Below are 12,804 nucleotides of genomic sequence, written 5' to 3' on the forward strand. Positions count from 1 at the left end.
ATTGGAGCGGGCAACACTTTGTACTTTGTAATTGGTTTGTTTGTTTGTTTGTTTGTTTTTACTGCAATAAAGTTTGCATTTAAAAAAAGAAATGCACTTAGCGCAGGTCGCGCAATCCGAGCCTCCGCGCTGGGCGCATCTAAGGAGGATCTCACCGTCCGGGGGGCAAAGGCGAGCCGTGCCGCGCACCTCCCCTTCCCTTCCCGCATATGGAGGAAGGCGCCGCCCCGGCCTCCGCCTCCCCGGCCGCCTGGAGCGCAATCCCGGCCCGGCGCCGCCGCTCCGCCCCGCTCCGCCCCTCCGGCCGCCCGCTGCTTTGCATACCGCCACGTCACCGCCAGCGCGCCGGCGGGGCGAGGCGTGGGGAGAATGGGGGGCCGAAGGAGGCGCCGCGGAGCGAGCGAGCGAGCGAGGCGGACCGGCCGAGGGAGCCTTCCTCTGTCGGCAGCGCGGCAGCCGTGACGGCGCCCCCGGAGGGCGAGGTGAGCGAGGCCGGAAGGGCGCGAGGGGGACGGACGCCCGCTTGGCCGACGAAGCCTTGCTAGCCTCCGGGCCAGGGGGCTTGCGTTGCGTAGCGCGGGGCAAAGCCGGGGCGCTAAGTTCGGACGCTGTCGGGGCGCCTTCCCCCCTCGCGGCTGCTGCCTCTCGACGGCGCGGAGTCCGGGAAGGCGAAAGGGAATCCAGACCGCGTTTGTGCGGTACCCCGGAGGAGTTAATCCCGGGTAGCCCCCGGTTCACACGGAGGGAGACAGGGTCCCCGGGTCGTAGCTCCGTGGCAAAGCGCCTGCCTTGCAGGTCCCGGGTTCAAATCTCGCCTGTGTCTCCGGAAGGGCGGCGAGAGAGGCGCCCTGACTGGAATGCCGGAAAGCCGCTGCCGGCCCGTGCAGGCATTACTGAGCAAGGCGTAGCAAAGGTCGGTGTATGGCTCCTTCGCCGGTGTAAACGGCGAGTGTTCCCCGCCGGGGAAGGGCTTTCAGTCGCGCGGCGCCCCGAGGCTTCAGGCACGGCTGGGTGGTGGTTCCGTGGTTCGGCTCGGGGAGAGAGATGCGCTGCTTCGGGCTCCCGTCCTACCTTTCCGGTCTGTCGTCTCGCCAAATCGCGCCAGGCTCCAGTTCCGTCCTTGCGCCCTACGGAACACGTTAATTTTTTCCAAGAAAACCAGATTGCGAGCGCAATGGCTCCGATCCGGAGAAGGTAACGCGGGGGACGCTTTAGCCCCTTATCCTCCCCCCTCGCACGAGATCAGGATCCGGCCCCCTTTTCAGCTGCACTTCGGGGTTTTTGTCTGTTTGGGGGCGGGTGGGGAGTCAGAACGGAGCGCCTGGCTCCTGCTGCGCCAACTTGCCGAGAGCCTTCCCCTGGTCGGCGGCTCCGAGCTTGAGCGCCGCGCGCTGGAACAGCCACTCGCTCGGAGGATGTGAGGATGGAGTCGGCAGCTGCGCTCAGACGATCCCTGCTACTTGGACACCGCTTCTCCCAAATCGCCTAGGATAGGAAGGGGAATGAATGTTAACCGAAGGAACGCCTGGCTGCAGGGTCCGATCACAGAGGGCCTTCTCGGTAGTGGCGCTGGCGCTCCCATCAGATGTCAAGGAATAAACAACTATCAGAGTTTTAGAAGACATCTGAAGGCAGACCTGTTTGGGAAGTTTGTAATGTCTGATGTTTTATTGTATTTTTAATATTTTGTTGGAAGCCGCCCAGAGTGGCCGGGAAAACCCAGCCACATGAGTGGGGTATAAATAATAATAATAATAATAATAATAATAATAATAATAATAATAATATAATAATAATATAACGGCCGGCTCTTCCAGTATCCTGGTCTGACAGTGGACAGCCAGATGCCCCCCACCCCCAAGCCGGACCCGAGCCGGACAGCAGCTCTGATTTCCTGCAACTGGGGGTCATCTTGCCTGTGATTCTGACAAGCAGCTTCCTGGGGGCAGTGCAATGTTTGTAAGAACCTAAGTGCTTGCACTTAGGGACGTGGGTGGCGCTTAGGGACGTGGGTGGTGCTGTAGTCTAAACCACTGAGCCTCTTGGGCTTGCCGATCGGAAGGCTGGCAGTTCGAATCCCCACGACGGGGTGAGCTCCCGTTGCTCAGTCCCTGCTCCTGCCAACCTAGTAGTTCAAAAGCATGTCACAGGAGAAGCTGGTGGACTCTCCCATCATTGGAGGTTTTTAAGCAGAGGTTGGGTGGCCACCAGGGATTCTTCAGCTGAGATTCCTACATTGCAGGGGGTTTGACTAGATGACCCCTGGGGTCCCTTCCAACTCTCCAAGTCTAGAATTCTATGATCCTCAGCAGGTGGCACTGTGGGTTAAACAACAGAGCCTAGGCCCTAGGGCTTGCTGATCAGAAGGTCGGCAGTTCAAATCCCGCAATGGGGTGAGCTCCCGTTGCTCAGTCCCAGCTCCTGCCCACCCCAGTTTGAAAGCACGTCAAAAGTGCAAGTAGAAAAATAGATACCACTCCGGCGGGAAGGTAAACACTGTTTCCGTGCGCTGCTCTGGTTCGCCAAGAAGCGGCTTAGTCCTGCTGGCCACATGACCCGGAAGCTGTACGCTGGCTCCCTCAGCCTATAGAGCGAGATGAGCGCGCAACCCAGAGTCGTCCGCGACTGGACCCAATGGTCAGGGGTCCCTTTCCCTTTAAGCATAAGAACAGCTCTCCCCTCATGATCCCCAGCACTTGGGATTCTGCATTATTGCTGTGGAGGTAGAGCGTAACCATCCTGGCTAATAGATAAATAGGTACCGCTCGGAGGGAAGGTAAACAGCGTTTCCATGCGCTGCTCTGGTTCGCCAGAAGCGGCTTAGCCATGCTCGCCACATGACCCAGAAAAACTGTCTGCGGACACACGTCAGCTCCCTCGACCTGTAAAGCAAGATGAGCGCCGCCACCCCAGTGTCGTTCGCGACTGGACCTAACGGTCAGGGATCCTTTACCTTTACCTTTTTAATTGCTTGCAGGATGAGGCCAGAGGCCCATCTAGCCCAGCATCCTGTTCTCAGCCAGATGCCTGTGACAAGCAGGATCTGAGCACCCCAGCAACTCTCCCCTTCTGGTGTTTCCAGCAACTGGGCCTGCCTCTGACCATGGAGGAAGAGCAGAACCATGGTGGGATGGTAGACATTGATAGCTGCCCCTTCCTCCCCCGTGGATATGTCTCTCATCCTCTAGCTGCTAGCGCAGCTTCCATCACTGCCTTCTGCGGGAGCGAGTTTCAGAGTTTCCACTTTTGAAGGCAGGCAAATGCTCTTGCCGCACAAATAATGCCGCATGGAGAAGACTAATGCCCGTTGCTTGCCTTTGCTACAGGGTGGAAGCAGGAGGCCTGTTCAGAAACAGCAGCGAGGCTACAGATGACCCCCTCTCTGTGGAGGAGCATTTATGTCATGCTTTCAAGCGCTTGGAAGGTTTTGTGTTTGTGACCACCAGGATCTTCAACTGCAAGGTAGGCCAGTGTGATTATTTTACTGTTACAGGTGTGTGTGGGGGGGCAGTTGCTCTGGGGGCAAGAGGGCAGCGGCTTGCTTAAGGATGCTGCCCAAGAGAGATTTGGCCCGGAGGACCTTAATTCCAGCCCCTTCCTTAGCTGTGCCTCTGTGCCACCGGCCGCTGGACTCCCGATTCTGAGTACCGAAATGGCAAACTCTGCAAGAATGAGGAGCATGTGGTCCTCCAGGTGTTACTGGAGCACAACTCTCATCATCCCTTGAATTTAGCTGTCTGGCTTGGGACTAAAAGGATAGCCCCAAATATAAACCCTCTTCTCCGCACCTTTTAGCCTTGCTGGCTTTTCTTGGTCTCTAAAGAACCAGCCTCTGTTGCCTGTTGTCTTTGCACGGTGTGTTTTTTCCCCCCTTGGCGTAGATCTTTTAGGTTCTGTGTTTTTGGTCTTTTCTGGCAATGTTTCCACTGTCTCGCCGATCCCCGTGCAGACTGCCTTGAGTACCTTGTTCATTGCAAAGGTGATTCCTAAGTTTTGAAAACAAACAAACGTGGACGTTTTTCCAGCTGCCTGTGGAGAGCCTTCCAAGTACCTGCAGGGCAGCGGCTTGAGATCAACAGTGAACATAAGAACTGATCGAGAGTAGAGTCGCTTCTGACTATATTGGGATTAATTTGTACTTTCCTTCTGAGCAAGCACAGGCTTCTGGGTTGTTTTAAACTTTGTATTGTTTGATGATTGTTGCCCTGGGTTCGTTTGGGAAGAATAGTAGGATAGAAATTTAATGCACAATAATAAATAACGTCCCGTCCCCTGGAATCAGACTCCACCCCCCCATTCCTACGTACAGTGGTACCTCGCAAGACGAATGCCTCGCACAACGAAAAATTCGCTAGACGAAAGGGTTTTGCGATTTTTAGGTGACTCGCAAGATGAATTTTTCTATGGTTGTGCTTCGCAAGACGAAAATTTCAATGCATTCCTATGGGAATTAAATTCCTATGCATTCCTATGGTCATGCTTCGCAAGACGAATTTTTCGCAATACGAAACGACTCGTGGAATGAATTAATTTCGTCTTGCGAGGCACCACTGTACCTTTCTCTCCTAGCTTTTCCTGATTGACCTTCATTTGTACATCTCGCAGGCAAGGCCCGTTCCGACTTTTAATTTTTCACACCTAGCAATTTCAGACACATTAAATGATGCCTGGCTAGGATTGTGCAGAACTTGGATCTTTTGCAGAGGAGTGAATGTGATAGGGAGGCAGATTGCTATCTCCCAACCTAATCAGCCCTCCAATCAGAAACAAAGTCCTTTACCTTCCTAAAACCCAGAAGCTCACTTCTTTTAAAAACTAGCCTTGTGAGGTTCAGAAGCCCAGTAACTCAGACCATTATGTGTGTGTGGCACAAGGAAGGGAGGCCATCTTCACTGCATCGGGTACCTATGGCTTTTCAGGGTGAGTTTAGGCATTGCTGAATGTGACTCAAGTGTTTATAATACTTTATAAATTTATATGCTGCCTTTACCTCCGACTGGAACTCAAGGCAGCTTCCACAAATTAAAGCAACAGGGATAAAATACTGGACTACTGCAATGTGCTCTGTGTGGAGCATCCCTTGTGCTTGATCCAGAGCTTGCAGTTAGTGCAGAATGCTGCAGCGCGATTGCTGACAAGAGGGAGGCCTTGCCCGCAAATGACACCTGCGCTCACAGTCCTGCGCTGGTCACCGAATTGCTCCCGGGCCGAGTTCAAGGTGTTGCTATTGGGGTATAAAGCCAATATCCCACATGTGTCCACCGCACTGCTTGGATGGGTGGAATTAGCACTGCCACAGCTGCCACATAACACCCGTTCCATATCTGTAAGGAACTTGTTCTTTTAGTCTGGCAGCCCCTACCTATTCTCTGGAACTCCCTGCCTATTGATATCAAGCAGGCGCCTTTGTCTGCTCCTTTTGGCACCTGCTAAAATTCTTGTTTGGGATGCGGGTGGCGCTGTGGTCTAAACCCCTGAGCCTAGGGCTTGCCAATCATAAGGTCAGCGGTTTGAATCTCTTGGGCTTGCCGATCGGAAGGCTGGCAGTTTGAATCCCTGTGACGGGGTGAGCTCCCGTTGCTCGGTCCCAGCTCCTGCCAACCTAGCAGTTCCAAAGCACATCAAAGTGCAAGTAGTAAATAGGTACCGCTCCAGCAGGAAGGTAAATGCCGTTTCCGTGCGCTGCTCTGGTTCGCCAGAAGCGGCTTAGTCATGCTGGCCACATGACCCAGAAGCTGTACACTGGCTTCCTCGGCCTATAGAGCGAGATGAGCCGCCTCCCCAGAGTTGGACACTCAGAGGTCCCTTTACCTTTACCTAAAAACATGCTTGTTTAGACAAGCCTTCCTAAACGATTAAAAAGTGGAGGTAATTTTAATCTGTTTACTTTTTTAACATTTGTATGTTTTAAAGTATGATTCCCCCCCCCTTGGTTTTGTTGTTCTGTCCTTTTGTAAACTGCTTTGAGATGTTTCTTTGAAACAAATGAATGAAATAAATAGCCAGCACTTCAGATTGTGCCCGGAAACAGGTAGCTTTTGCAACAGGAGATTTTGTGCCCCTGGTAATGAGAGAATGAGCAGGTCTTGCTGCGGCTGCGTACCTTTGCATGACTTAATAACAGTGTTCTGCATTTTTGGCATTTCTGCCGTGCTGCTTGCGTTCTTGAAGTGCTCTGCACACAACTCCCCAGATTCCAAAGTGATGGTGGTTCGTTTGGGGCGAAAACAGCCAGAATCGAATCTTGCGCCTTCTTAGTGGATTCCAATTTACTCTCCCAATGGGTTACCAGCAGATTTCATTTGTGTGGACTTGCCTGGGTCTTGCATTAGTTCTGCCAATGGGGCGTGGCTCTCTTTTGCTCCTCCTCATTTTGCATGTGAGATTTTCCATCTTGGTATTCACAACCTACCGTACTTTTCAGTGTATAAGACTAGGTTTTCCCCCGTTAAAAGCCATGCTAAAAAATGGGCGTCTTATACATGGGTGGTGCATAGGGTGGGCGTTTGATTGGTTGTTGCCTTGGCTGTTAGCAGAGATTGTGCGTGTTATTGGTTGCAGCGCCAATGGGTGGTGTTGATTAGCTGACGCTGTGGCAAAATTGGGTGTGCAATTGGCAGCATCTCCTGATGTGGGGACAGCTGAGACACAGATTTAGTGATGTGTGCAGTTGAGCGATTTCTGGCAATCCCCCCCAAAAAAAGCTCAAACAACCCTGGGCAATCCTCTGCAAAAAAAGCTCAACAACTCTGTGCCATCCCCCCATTTTAAATTTGAATCCCCCCAAAAGAGTCTTATACATGAGGGCATGTTATACACAGAAACGTATGGTACAGTGGTACCTCTGGTTACGTACTTAATTCGTTCCGGAGGTCCGTTCTTAACCTGAAACTGTTCTTAACCTAAAGCACCACTTTAGCTAATGGGACCTCCCGCTGCCGCTGTGCCACCAGAGCACAATTTCTGTTCTTATCCTGAAGCAAAGTTCTTAACCTGAAGCGTTATTTCTGGGTTAGCGGAGTCTGTAACCTGAAGCGTCTGTAACCCGAGGCACCACTGTATATATTTGCTGTCTGTTCAGTACTGTCTCCCACTTGATCCATGTGATGAAGAGGACTCTGGCCTACAAAAGTGAACTAAAGTTTGTCTTTAATGTGCCTCAATATGCTTTTTCCCTTGGATCACATATAATCTCATTAGCCTTTCCAACAACCCTGTGAAGCGGGCCAGTATTATCCTCCTCATTTCAAGTTGGGGGACTGAGGCGAAGGTGGCTGGGTTAAGACCCTCTAAAGAATTTGTAGCTAGCAATACATACCTGGAGAGTTCGTCGAACTGTGGAACTCCCTCCAGCAGGAAGCAGTGATGGCCACCAACCCAGAAGGCTTTAAAAGACAGATTCGTGAAGGGTGAGAGGGCTATCGATGGCTAGTAGCCAGGATGGCTTTTGCTCTGCTTCCGCAGTTGGAGGCAGCGATGCTTCTGAATGCCAGTTGCTGGAAAAAGCAGGAGGGGAGAAGATGCTCTTCTGCTCGGATCCTGCTTCTGAGTTTCCTGCAATGGGCACCTGACTGGCCACTGTGAGAACAGGATACTGGACCAGATAGCAGGGGCGGAGCAAGGTGGGTGCGGTCCACCGCAGGTGTCATCTCCACCTGCGTCTCCCGCCTACCCTGAGCCATCGGGGAAAGGGGGGAGCTGCACCGCCTTGCTGTCGGCCCTCCCCCTTCTCCCTTCGTTTCGACATCCCCGCGCTCCCAGGCTGCTAGAGGAGGTAGGCAGGCAGGCAGGCAGGCAGGCAGGGAGAGAACGGGAAGGAGGCAGGCAGGGAAAGAAGTGGAGGGTGGAGGGAAGGAGAGAATCAAAAGCTCCCTCAACTCAGGACCCAAACACTGGACCCCCCCCCAAAAAAGCTCAACAACTCCCGGCAATGACAATGGGTAGATCACAGTCATTATTTTTATACTGTGAGTAGATCGCAGTCTCTTGGGAGTCCAACTGGATTTCAGAGGGTGAGGGGGTTGACAAGATATTTTCCTCATGGGGTACCACCTGACCTTGCTATGCCACTGCTAGATAGGCCACTGACCTGATCTGTTAGGGTTCACCTTACGTTCTTATGTTAGTAAAGGTAAAGGTACCCTTGACCATTGGGTGGGACGCGGGTGGTACTGTGGGTTAAACCACAGAGCCTAGGGCTTGCCGATCAGAAGGTCGGTGGTTCGAATCCCCGTTATGGGGTGAGTTCCCGTTGCTCAGTCCCAGCTCCTGCCCACCTAGCAGTTCGAAAGCACGTCAAAGTGCAAGTAGATAAATAGGTACGTTTACCCCTGACTGTTAGGTCCAGTCACTGACGACTCTGGGGTTGCGGCGCTCATCTCGTTTTACTGGCCGAGGGAGCCGGCGTACAGCTTCCGGGTCATGTGGCCAGCATGACTAAGCCACTTCTGGCGAACCAGAGCAGTGCACGGAAACGCCGTTTACCTTCCCACCGGAGCAGTCCCTATTTATCTACTTGCACTTTGACGTGCTTTCGAACTGCTAGGTGGGCAGGAGCAGGGACCGAGCAACAGGAGCTCACCCCGTTGCGGGGATTCGAACCGCCGACCTTCTGATTGAAAAGCCACTTATACACAGTTAAAAGCTTCAAAAGAACTGCTGTGCTTGCCTAATATTTCTTTGCAGTCGACGTCCATTCATTGTTACTAAAGAATGAATGTAACGGCAGGTTTTATGCAGGGGAAAAAGAACGCACTGGGATATTTTCGCTGGCTGAGGGCAATCCAAATGGAGGAGGCAGGAAGACAAGACTCTGGCACAGTTTAGGCGAAAGGCAAGTCCCATCCTCCAGAAGCATTCATTCTAAATTTAGCGTGGGTCAGGCAGTAGGGAGGCCACTGTAACAAGCGATTGTGTACGGAAGGAGATGCAGCTCCAGGCTCTCATTGAGCATAAACCCAGCCTGACAAAGGCAGCCCATTCAGAAACGCTGTCGTTACTAAGCAATATACCTGCTTCTTTGAAAGAGGGCAGAGGGAGAGAAATGAACTCATCCACAATGCACATAAAAAACCCCGGGAGGATGAGTTTGTTGCTGTTGGGCCGGTCGGTGTACAAATCCATGAGCTGCAAATTCTGGGCTGCATTTTGAACAGACCTGGCCGTGTCTCTGCCTCTGTGTTGGGTTCAGGGTTGTATTGGAGTGGCACTGTGGTCTCAACCACTGAGCCTCTTGGGCTTGCTGATTGGAAGGTTGGCGGTTCGAATCACTGTGACAGGGTGAGCTCCCGTTGCTCTGTCCCAGCTTCTGCCAACCTAGCAGTTCGAAAGCACGCCAGCGCAAGTAGATAAATAGGTACCACTGCGGCAGGAAGGTAAACGGCGTTTCCGTGAGCTCTGGTTTCCATCACGCTGTTCCGCTGTGCCAAAAGCGGTTTAGTCCTGCTAGCCACATGACCCGGAAAGCTGTCTGTGGACAAACGCCGGCTCCCTCAGCCTGAAAGCAAGATGAGCACCGCAACCCCATAGTCGCCTTTGAGTGGACATAACCATTCAGGGGTCCTTTACCTTTACCTTTACCGAGAGTTATTTTTCATTTCCATACGCTAGGAAGCGAATTTCTTCTGGCAGCACAGAGTTAAACTGTGGAACTCTCTGCCACAGCAGTCAGAGGTGGCCACCAACTTTGGAGGGCTTTAAAAGAGGACAAATTAATGGAGGAGAGGGTCATCACTGGCTCCTAGCCAGGATGGCTTGGCTCTGCCTCCACAGTTGGAGGCAGCCATGGTTCTGAACACCAGTTTCTGGAAACCTCAGGAGGGGAGAGGTCTCTTGTGGGCTTCCCATAACGGCATCTGTTTGGCTACCGTGAGAACAGGATGCTGGGTTATGTGGTGTCCCCTTTGGTCTGACATAGCAGGCCCTTCTTAAGTTCTTATGGGGTCTCCCTCGCCATTTTGTCCTATCTGGTATGTGTCGCTTAATGTGGATATGTGATTTATGTGCTGAGGTTAATATAATTGATGCACACGCATACAGATACCGGTATATGGATTTGTTGTTGTTGTGTTTAGTCATTTAGTCGTGTCCGACTCTTCGTGACCCCATGGACCAGAGCACGCCAGGCACGCCTATCCTTCACTGCCTCTCGCAGTTTGGCCAAACTCATGTTAGTAGCTTCGAGAACACTGTCCCACCATCTCATCCTCTGTCGTCCCCTTCTCCTTGTGCCCTCCATCTTTCCCAACATCAGGGTCTTTTCCAGGGAGTCTTCTTCTCATGGGGTGGCCAAAGTATTAGAGCCTCAGCTTCAGGATCTGTCCTTCCAGGAAGCACTCAGGGCTGATTTCTTTAAGAATGGATCTTCTTTGATCTTCTTGCAGTCCATGGGACTCTCCAGAGTTTCCGCCAGCACCAGAATTCAAAAGCATCAATTCTTCGGCGATCAGCCTTCTTGATGGTCCAGCTCTCACAATATATGGGTGGGGAGGTTTAAATAGCCACATTTTTCCTTATGTTGCAGTTTGAAAAAAGCGAATGTAAAGATTGCCTAATGTATAATACAAGCGATCCGATACTTTCATCTCGGAATGGTTGATCCCATCACAAACTACTTAAACAAGTACATTTGAACATTGCTGCCTCTTGCACACATTCTGATTTGTTTGGGGAGAAGTGGAGGTTTACTTTTGTGGAGGGTGGTTGTTGTTGTTTTTTCCTGCATTTTCCAGCAATTCTGCAGCCCAAAACTTCACGTGTGCCTGAGCACCCTGACTCTGAAGCAACCCTTATATGCGCAATTATTATGCCGAGCAGAGATGTTTTGATGTTAACGAGTGGAGACAGACGCATCTCCGAACAGCACTCTTTCATTTCCTCCCTCTCTCTCCCAGCTACGTTTACTGGAACCCCGAGACAACTGATGAACTCCAACATGCGGAGAGAAATACGGTTGGAGTTTTGGAGCATAACTTCTTTGGGATGAGGTAGTCAGGCATGGAAGAGGCCATAAATTCAGTGGAGTTGCCACAGTTATGAAGTGGGGGGGTGGAGAATACTTCATTTTCCTCCTGCATCTCCCTTTCATTGCGTTCTTTCTTCAAATATTCTTCCTTCCTGCGAAAGTTCTGTTTTGTTAATAGATCTGAGATTTCAGACGTTGCTTTTCATGCCCTTCTCTTTCTTACCCGAATTCTTCTTGTGTTGCTGCTGTTTTTAAATCTCAGACCTGCTTCTGTTAAGCTGTCTTGTGCCTGGAGGTGCCATTTAGTTCCTGAACCAGGTCTTCCTGCGAAGCTCAGTGCTGTTGTTATCTATCATCCTTGCTGAAGGCAACTGCAGGTCTTTGTCGCACCCATTTATAGCGCCGTATCTTTGAGAGCCCGGGAGAGTTTGCTTATTATCGAGTCTTGTCCCAGAAAAGAAGCCGTTGCAAAGTGCAGTTTGTGTGTGTCAGTCCTTGGACGGTCACCTTCCAACAGGTCACCTTAGGCCACTAGCCCAAACTCAGCCCCTTTTGGCCACATTGAGAGCGGTTAGAGCTTCTTAACCCCACCGGTTTGGTTGATTACCTGAGACTGAAAACGGGGGGTTGCCGAGCGCTTGCCAGACCAGAAGCGATGGCCGACGGTGGTCTTCCACACCGGGGGGTGCCCATTTGTACAAAGTGTATTTTTTGGCTCTCTTCGTGTCCAGGTACTGGTTCTGCCATCTGTTGCCCGGGGAGAACAGCCCCTGCGCTCCATCCTCTGATTTGTGCAGCCGGTCTCTTTTGGCCCCTGTGCCCCAAACCGAATCCAACATATGAGCTCATGCCTCTTCCACTTGACTGTCCTCTACCGTCCCTCCTGTGTCTTGCTGCGGCTTCGCATCTGGCCTGTGGAGACGGCAAGTAGGCAGGGAGGTCAGGCAGGACATCAGGGAGGCTGCCTTGAACGCTGAGCCCAGGAGAAGAAGTTTCATTGTAGGTGTGCATTGCAAGCTGCCTACCTGCAGTCCTAGCAAGACAGGAAGCTCTCTTCTACTGAGTCAGACCACTGATATACAGTGGGGACATTGGTTTCCGGGCAGGAGTTGATCACGGTGTGGATTTGCCAAGCGTGCCTTCCTCTTAGCACGTTTCTCCCTTGCGTCCTGAGTTCGAGTGTCTTCAAAGCCCACGACACCTTGGCAAAGGCTGTTCTCCAACTGGAGCGCTCGCAGACAAGTGTTTCCCAGTTCTCATTGTTTATACTACATTTTTAAAGATTTGCCTTTGTTGACCACCAGCATTACGCTTTCCATTTTTAAGTTCGGAATAGAGGAGTTGCTTTGGAAGATGATCATCAGACATCTGCACAACATGACCAGTCCAACGATGCTGATGTTGAAGAATGATGCTTCAACACTGGCAATCTTTGCTTCTTCCAGTACACTGGCATTAGTTCGCCTGCCTTCCCAAATAATTGTGGGAATGTTTAGGGATGCAGGAGAGGATATATTGTTTATGATATCCTATTCCAACTTGTGTTTACAAGTTCAACAATATCAGCAGAGTTAACATTCCCCTTTTAAACACACACAGCGGATAGCTTGCTCAGGTTCGCTAAAACCTCTAATAAACGTCCTGGTATTTTCCCCTTTTAATCCCTCTCAAAATAAGTCTTCTATAAAAGCATAAAAAAGTTTACTTACATAGATTCTGTTCACAAAAGGATCCCAGAAGGCAGACTTTAGCTTATTAAATAGTATACATTGGAGACTATCTCCATATGGGGAAAAGCCCCTTTGTCCTCTTTTGGCTGGAAGCCAAGAGAGCATCCTTGT

General features: G+C 51.3%; 1 protein-coding gene across 1 annotated transcript in view; it reads left to right on the plus strand.

Moving 5' to 3' along the window:
• Positions 1–869: 869 nt before the first annotated feature.
• The window catches only part of IL1RAP (interleukin 1 receptor accessory protein), an 86,303-nt gene continuing 74,368 nt past the window's right edge, over positions 870–12,804 (plus strand). The window contains 2 exon segments of the mRNA XM_033150930.1: positions 870–913; positions 3,327–3,462. The gene's annotated coding sequence lies outside the window, so the exon portion shown is untranslated.

This window comes from Lacerta agilis, chromosome 5 (assembly GCF_009819535.1).
Source record: "Lacerta agilis isolate rLacAgi1 chromosome 5, rLacAgi1.pri, whole genome shotgun sequence".
NCBI lineage: Eukaryota > Metazoa > Chordata > Lepidosauria > Squamata > Lacertidae > Lacerta > Lacerta agilis.